At 37.2% G+C, this 8,033-nt stretch overlaps 1 long non-coding RNA gene across 7 annotated transcripts in view; it reads right to left on the minus strand.

The window, feature by feature from the left end:
* The window catches only part of LOC143668332 (uncharacterized), an 83,079-nt gene extending 75,108 nt beyond the window's left edge, over positions 1–7,971 (minus strand). For all 7 annotated transcript variants that reach the window (XR_013168399.1, XR_013168398.1, XR_013168396.1 and 4 more), the window contains exons 1-3: positions 7,595–7,971; positions 5,040–5,304; positions 4,841–4,959 (exon numbers count right to left, since the gene is read on the minus strand). This is a non-coding gene — a long non-coding RNA (uncharacterized LOC143668332). The remainder of the gene's footprint in view (positions 1–4,840; positions 4,960–5,039; positions 5,305–7,594) is intronic.
* Between the last annotated feature and the right edge of the window lie 62 nt (positions 7,972–8,033).

Raw genomic sequence — 8,033 nt, forward strand, 5'->3', positions numbered from 1 at the left:
TAATCGAAAGTTCCCACCCACCAATAGGTCTGCCCCGAAAAGACTGGATTGAAATAATGTAGGTTTTTTGGGGGTACCATAACAGTTTCAAACCAGCCCTGGGGAACTAAGTCAAGAAATCCCAGCAAGTAAGCTGTTCTATTTTTTTTATTTTGTACGCTGTGTGGTGGGGGTCACATTTCATTCTTTTTTCCATGTGATTATCCCATTATTATAGCACATTTATTGAATTTTTTTTTGGGGGGGAAGCGCATGGCTGGGAATCGAACCCTGGTCTCCTGTAACAGGCGAGAATTCTACCACTGAACTATCCTTGCACCCCCTACTTTTTTTTGATAAAAACAATAGAAGAGGGAGTTCTGAGAATTAAGGAAAGCTGTCCAAATCAAGTGCCCTTCTAAAGTTCAGGAAAAATAAATCTGTTTAAAATGAGCAATAGGTCAAACAGAGGTTGAATTTCAATCAAATTACCATAATGAAAAGAGAAGAAGGAGCAGAGTAACAGTTCTACAGACTATGGAAGCCTACCAAAAGATGCATTCTCAAGAAAAGAAAAGAGGTAAAAACCGTAACGTGCAATTTCTATACGAGTTTAAAGATATTTCAAAAATGATATGATATGAAAAACAGAAGTCAGAATTTTAAAACTCAGAAATGAAGTGACTGGCCTCAAGAAAGAATTTTAAGAAAAAATTTATTTAGAAATGAATTGTAAACTAAATTGTAAATTACCTCTTTAAAGGTAAAGCGGGAGGAAAATTGCAATATAAAAGGGAATAAAGGAAGAAATCAAAAGAATTTGAGTGAAAGTTACAAATATTGAAGACCAACAAAGACCCAGCATGTGAATACTAAAAGTCCCAAAGAAAAATATCAAAGAAAATCAATCAATCAATCAATCAATCAATAAATAAATAAATAAAATACAAAAGCTCTAATTCAAGTAGGGTATGGTATGTATAATCTTTTTTTTGCTCTGTTATTATTTTATTTCTTTTTCTGTTGTCTTTTTATTTTTTTCTAAATTGATGCAAATGTTCTAAGAAATGATGAATATGCAACTATGTGATAATATTGAGAACTGCTGATTGTATAAGTAGAATGTAATGATATGTTAATAAAAAAAGAAATCTAAAAATAATTTCAAAGAAAAAAAAAAAGGACATGGCTTTCTAAGGTCCATAAAAGAATCAAACTGGCATCACAGTGTCTTCATAACTCACCTGGTAGCAAAATCTGATCTGACCTGAAATTGTCTGGTAGAAAAGTTTGGCTTGAGCTTTTTTTCACCCACTTGGAAAAAGATCACTATTTCATTTTATTTTCAGATAAAATAAGCTATACAAATTGATCATGAGGGTATTATATCAGTTGCCATTTTTCAATCTATAAGTGACAAGATAAACATGATAATAGAGAAATCTTCACACTGATTTATGGAATTCTTTTTTCTTTTGAAAACACTGGTTCACATGTTTAGAAGCTGCTAATAACTCATTAAATGGTAGTGTTGAAGAAGTTATTTCAAACCATTAGAGTTCATGGGCTGCTTTGAGACTGAAACAAATCCACTACTGCTGTGAGAAGTAATAGGACATGCACAAACTCATGCTCACAGAAAAACCAAAACTAGGTAAAAACAAAGCTAAAAACAAACTTCAAAGAAAAGGAGACTCCTGTAGTTATCTATTTAATAAGTTCCATAGCAGAATAACACAGCATGTTCACACACAGGGGATTTAAAGCTAACTAGTGTGCTGGTCTGAATCTGTGGTGGACCCCAGGAAAGCCATGCCCTTTGATCCTCATTCAATATCACTGGGTGGGAGCATTTTGATTGTTTCCATGAAGATGTGACCCACCCAATTGTGGGTGGTAACTTTTGATTAGATGATTTCCATGGAGGTGTGTCTCCACCCACTGAAGGTGGAGTTGCTTGCTGGAATCCTTTAAAAGAGGAAACATTTTGGAGAGAGTTCCCTTTTGGTAGAGCCACGTGAAAGCCAGCAGACGCTGCCATGTTTGCCATGTGCCCTTCCAGCTGAGAGAGAAATGTTGAATGTCGTTGGCCTTCTTGAACCGAGGTATCTTTCCCCAGGTGTCTTAGATCGGACATTTCTATACACTCAATTGGGACATTTTCTCAGTCTTAGAACTGTAAACTCGCAACTTATTAAATTCCCCTTGTTAAAAGTCATTCTGTTTCTGGTATATTGCATTCTGGCAGCTAGCAAACTAGAACAACTAGCATCAGCCTAAGATAGGGTTCTATAACTGTCGGGGGATAAATGTGATTATCAGAGTTGAATGCCAAATTAAAAATATGGACGAGGATTCAACGGTTTCTTGCATTCTCTAAAATAACTTATATGATATGCAATTTAGGCTCACTAAAGGTTTTAATTGTAACACCAATATATTATTCCCTTCTGAGTCCTCACTGAACACCTCCCAAAGCTGAAATTTCTGATATTTTATAAGTTTCTGCATGTTATACATTTCTTACACTAATAAATTCTCCTTTTGTGGGTTTCATTTGAATAAAAGACTAGAACATTTCTTACATTATTGCAAAGATAATCTTTCTAATATTGCTTATCAATATTGAATTAAAATTTGTATTCATATTGGGAAGGTTTTCCCACAATTCATGGGTCTTCTTTGAATTTTTCTTGTTTAGTAATGTCTGAGCTTCAAATTAAACTTTCACTGTAAAAAAAAAAAAAAAAAAACAAGAAAATTTCCCAGAAATGAAATAGATTTAAAACTATAAATTGAAAAGGCAGAACATGTACCCGGAATATGCATCCAAAACCATGTATCAAGACAAGTTCTAATTACTGAACTTTAAAAAAGATTTATAAAGGAAATTTGATTTATAAGGAAATAAATTAGATTATCATCAGACTCTTGAACAACAATGCTTTCTGTTGTTGAAAATGGAATAACATTTAAGACGCTAAAGGAAAAAACATGTCAGTAAAGGATAATAAATTCACCTTTAAGTGAACTGACCTTTAAGTAGAAAGGATAAATTTTTACCAACATGCAAGAACACAGATAATAGTATTCCCATGAGCTCTTTCTAAAACTTTCCTGGAAAAAAAAGTTTCAGACAACCTAAATGGCTAGAAGACATTAACATAAGAACTATTGCTGAGTATTAAATATATTACTTGTTGAACTAAATGAGAGTTAAAAGGGAGATGGTATATAATGACTATTGATTTGATAATGTAGATATAGTAAAACCATGAAAAATGGGAGGGAGGGGAGAATGGGCAAAGGATATGCAAAAAGGCTAACTGCTTTCAGCAAACATAATTTGGTGGTGGTTTGATGTTAGTATTGTTATTTTGAGATTGTTGTGAGTAGAATGTGGGATGATAAAGCAAATGAGTAATTAAATGCTATTCAAATTCTATCATCTCATGCATCCTCACAAATCAGGATTCTTGGTAAAAACACTGAAGTACTGAATTTTAATTGAGAAATACCAGTATTAACTCACGAGGTATTTAATCTTTAAATAGAAATAGAAATATTGGAATAAGTATCCCTGGCACTGACATTGTGGTCTTGGAATACCATTTTGCATTAAAGGAAACCAGGCTTTTTAAAGAAGAGATTGACTCCAAATTTGCAGAGGAAATATATATGATGAGCCAGGAACATCTTGACACACCAGAAAGAAGGATGCTATCAAAGACTTCTAAATTTATGTCAGAAGAACTCAGGAACCAACTGGAAGAGGCTCCTACTGGCTGAAGATGGGATTAATTGGAGCTTCAATGAAGAAATGAACTGCAATGAATTGAAATTGACCAAATATCTTTAAATTCAAGAGTTAATAGCTATTTAACAAAAAAATTGAATTGGTTACTTCCTGAACATGACAGGAAATCAAATTTCTCTTGAAAACCGGGTAAATAAAAAGAAAGAGTCAAACATCTACCTGCCTTTCCTATATGAACTGAACCACTAGGTAACCAAATAGTAGACGAGGGTGTCTCCTTATGAAAATTAATCCAGAAAAATATATGAAAACAAAATGAAAGAACTTTAATATCACTAGTTTGCTACCACCTATAAATTCTGGGCTTTGAGTGTCAACATCTGCTAACATGAAAAAAGAGCAAAATCCAGATATTATGTGCCTCTGATGGAAGAACATCCCACCTCCATTCGCAGATTAGCTCCTACCTTCTACACAATGAAAACAGAGGCAGAGAAGCAGAACTTCCTCATCTTCCTGCCGCTAGCCACTATCTCAAAGCTCGCCTATAATTAAAGCCCATTTTTTCTTTCCTTTCCTCCTGTCTCAGTAGAAATGATTACTTAAGCCTCCGCCTTAAGATCAACCTGCTACCTGTTTGGGGGATTTAACTCCTTTTATTCTCCCATGGACCTTGATTGTCAATCATCTATCTCCTATATGTATCTCCAATCTTTCCCTCTCTATTCTTTCTTTCCTTTTGGCACACAAATACTTTCAGGTCTCATTCATCTTAATGGAAACAAGCAAAAAGAAAAGGGAAAATATCTCTCTTTTGCTCTATGTTATTCTGAAAATAAAGCTCTCTCCTTCCATGCCAGTCACACTTCCAGAAACAGTAGTTCAGACATTGCTTTCATTCCTAACTTTCCCTTTGTTCCTGATCTCACTGCAACCTACTTTCTGTTCTTATCCCTTTGTTCGATTTCTTTCCTCAGTAATACTAAACTCAATGAATATTTAAAAAAACACCTTTTCATTATAAAATAAAATACAGATACAGACACGACAGCAAAACAGAACTTCGCCAGCCACTGCAGTACCCCCCTTTCCTGTTCCCCATACCTATTGCAGCTCCCATCCAGCCGTCAAGAGACCTTCATCCTGATTTTTGTAGTCGTCGTTCTCTTGGGTTTTTTCATGTTTTAACTACTGTGTGCATCCTTAGACATGGTAGTTTAGTCCTGCCCATTTAAAAACATTTTATTAAAGACTAGTCTTTTTAAATTGACATGTTCTCTATTTTTTTCCTTTTTTTACTTACAATTTATCTGTGGAAGAGTCCATAGAGTCTCTCACTGTCTGGAGTCTGCTGTTTGCAGAATCATAGTACATGCAGTTCAACATCGTCCCTGTGTCCTTTGTATTTTCTGCAAATTGGTGACTGGATCCCGAGGTTTCCTCAGACTCCAGTTTGATTCCTTTGGCAAGACTGCAGGTGGTGACTTGTAATTTCATCAGAGGCACATAATGTCTGGGTTTTGCTCTTTTTTGAGGTTAGCAGCTGTTGATGCTCAATGCCCAGATCTCTACTAGTGAGAAGAGAGAGAAGGGAGGGAGGAAGGAAAGAGGAAGGGAAGAAGAGAGGAAACAAAGAAGAATTTCACTTACCCCAAATGCTTCAGAAGCCCCCACATTTCTCTATCCCATTGTTACTGAATGTCATCCAATAAGCAAGGCACAACCCAAGTTGCCCTAACACTCATATACCTTGTCGGATATATACTGACTCACAGCAACAGTAAGAAGTCAAAGCTCCCTGGCTTTGTCACATGGGTTCACTCATAACATAAAGTACTGTTATTGTTATATCATTATCCCCATTTTCCAACTGTTGTTCCAGGGTGTTATGAGAAGGGATGTCTAAGGAGAAGGACGGGGACAAGGTCAACCCTCTGTGAGGTAGGAGATACTATATGTAACACATAGAGTATTACCAACCAGAGAAGCCTACCTGTGTCCAGAGCTTTTAATGGGGCTTCATTACCTAAGTATGATTAGTTGATGATAACATGGTTGAACTCAGCCTCTAGGTCAACTAATACCACATGACCCAAAGCCCCCACTCAAAATCACATGGCTGGTCTTTCTGGCGTGGTCAACTTCTGTTCTAAGGCTATCAAGCATGGTCAGCCACCCTAAGATCTGGTATGGCCAGTTCCTACCCTAAACAACGATACTCCTATCAGACATGACATAAATTACATCTTAGAAGCTGAGGGCAAAGGCCCAACCTGTCTTTGGGCAAGATTAAATTCTTGACAACACAGAATCTGACATGGATCAGTGCTGTATCTATCTTTTCCTATTTGTCTATCCATTTCAAAAATGAGCTTTCTATAAGGGGTATTTTCATAAGGGGTGTTAAAGTTGTTTAATTTAAAAGTTAATCCATGTGAATGGACTATGGAGAACTGAAATGGGCTATAAAGTATCAAAATTAGTCCAGAAGTCATTTTGCAACAGGCTTCATGGGTAGATTGTTGTCAAAGCAGCTGCCATTCTTAGTTCTTCACTCTGCTGCCCCATCCTTACAATGACTCAGCTATTTTCCTCTACCTCTGATAATCTCTGACCATCTTTCTACTTATGTTTCAAATACTAGCCTACAGACTTCCTGTATCTCCAGTTCAAATTCCTAAGAAAGAAATGATTGGTCCAATTACTTTCCATTTTTATTGTATAGGCAGGAGTCAGGATACCTCATGGGTCACTGATCCACCTCTGGATCGACAGTGGCCATAAGGTAGGAATATCACATGGTAACAGTGAGAATACAAGAAAAAAAACCACCCCACAAGGTTTCTGTGCAAGTGGCAGGCAAGCATTCTCAAGTATGGTTTCCCTCCACTGGGAAGTGAGGCTGCCAGGTCTGACTGATCCTATCTGTCTCACCGGGTTGGTCACTGAACTCCATGGCCCTGTGGCTTCCTGTCTCCAACTTATCAGTCTATGCTTATCAGTGCTACTAGAATATTCTTCTCAAAACACATCTCTGACCACATGGCTTCCATGCACAGCAACTTACAGTAGAGATAATGTAGTGGGCATACAGTAAACTCTCAAATATTATTTTTAGCTCCACAATTTAAAGAATGGCTCAATTCCCTTACATGACTTAAGTCCATTTAAAATCTATCTCAATTTAGCTTTTCAGTTTTATCCATCAATACATCTTTCCTTGAACTCTAATAATAGCTACCGTTGAGAACTAATTATATACTTGGTGCTTTTCCAAGAATGTCACATGGATTCACTCATAACATAAAGTACTGTTATTGTTATATCATTATCCCCATTTTCCAAATAAGAAACCTGAGGCACTAAGAGTGGTTAATTAACTTGCACAAGGACACACAGCAATGATTGAACAGGAATTCAAACCCAATTATTATGACTTCAAAGCCCAAGCTGTTAACCACTAAGGCATACTGCCTCTCAAATATTACTAACAAAATTATAACAAATAAATAATGGGTTTGTGATTAGTGAATGTCAAACAATGAGCTAAGGACTTTATATATATGGATGCAAGGTTTTGCCCTGCTGCTATTATGAACAAGCATGTGCCTTACAATTCACAGCCAGAAACAAAACTATACACTTTCCCTTCTAAGCACTGCTTGAGCTGTACCCCATAAGCTGTGATGTGCTCTACCTTTATTATCATCCCTTGAATGGTTTTTCTCGTTTTCATTATGATTTACTCATCAACCCATAAAATATTTAGAACGGTAGTGTTTCAATTCTAGACATCTGGGATTTTTAGTTCTCTTTTTTTAATTTCTAGTTTAATTCTATTGAAGCCAGAAAACCTACCTCTAATGGAGTCAGTGTTTTGCAGGTGTTGAGGTTTTCTTAACGGGGCAGTACATGCGCGATTTCTATAAACGTTCCTTGTGCATCAGGTCCCCTCTATTTCCAACTACTGTTACGAAGTGACCACAGCCTAGAAACCTCAAAGGTCGCTTCTGGCACTGCGTGTGATACCAAGCCTCAACTAACCAAGCGGTGCGCGCTATTCTTTTTCTTTCTGTTACATTTCTTTTCTCCTTGATTTTACAAACTCTAGCAACTGCTGCTTCCAATAGAAAGTGAAAGAAAAAACATATATTGGCCGGTATAGGTCTGGCGGGAAAAGGCCCCGCCCACCGCCGCGCGGCCGAGCTCCAGCTGGAGGTGCGCTGGGCCTCTCCTCCCGGCCCTCGCGCCCGCGCCCCGCCCCCGCCCCCGCCCTCGCGCCGAGAGGGCGGGCCCG

This window comes from Tamandua tetradactyla, chromosome 24 (genome assembly GCF_023851605.1).
Source record: "Tamandua tetradactyla isolate mTamTet1 chromosome 24, mTamTet1.pri, whole genome shotgun sequence".
Classification (NCBI taxonomy): domain Eukaryota; kingdom Metazoa; phylum Chordata; class Mammalia; order Pilosa; family Myrmecophagidae; genus Tamandua; species Tamandua tetradactyla.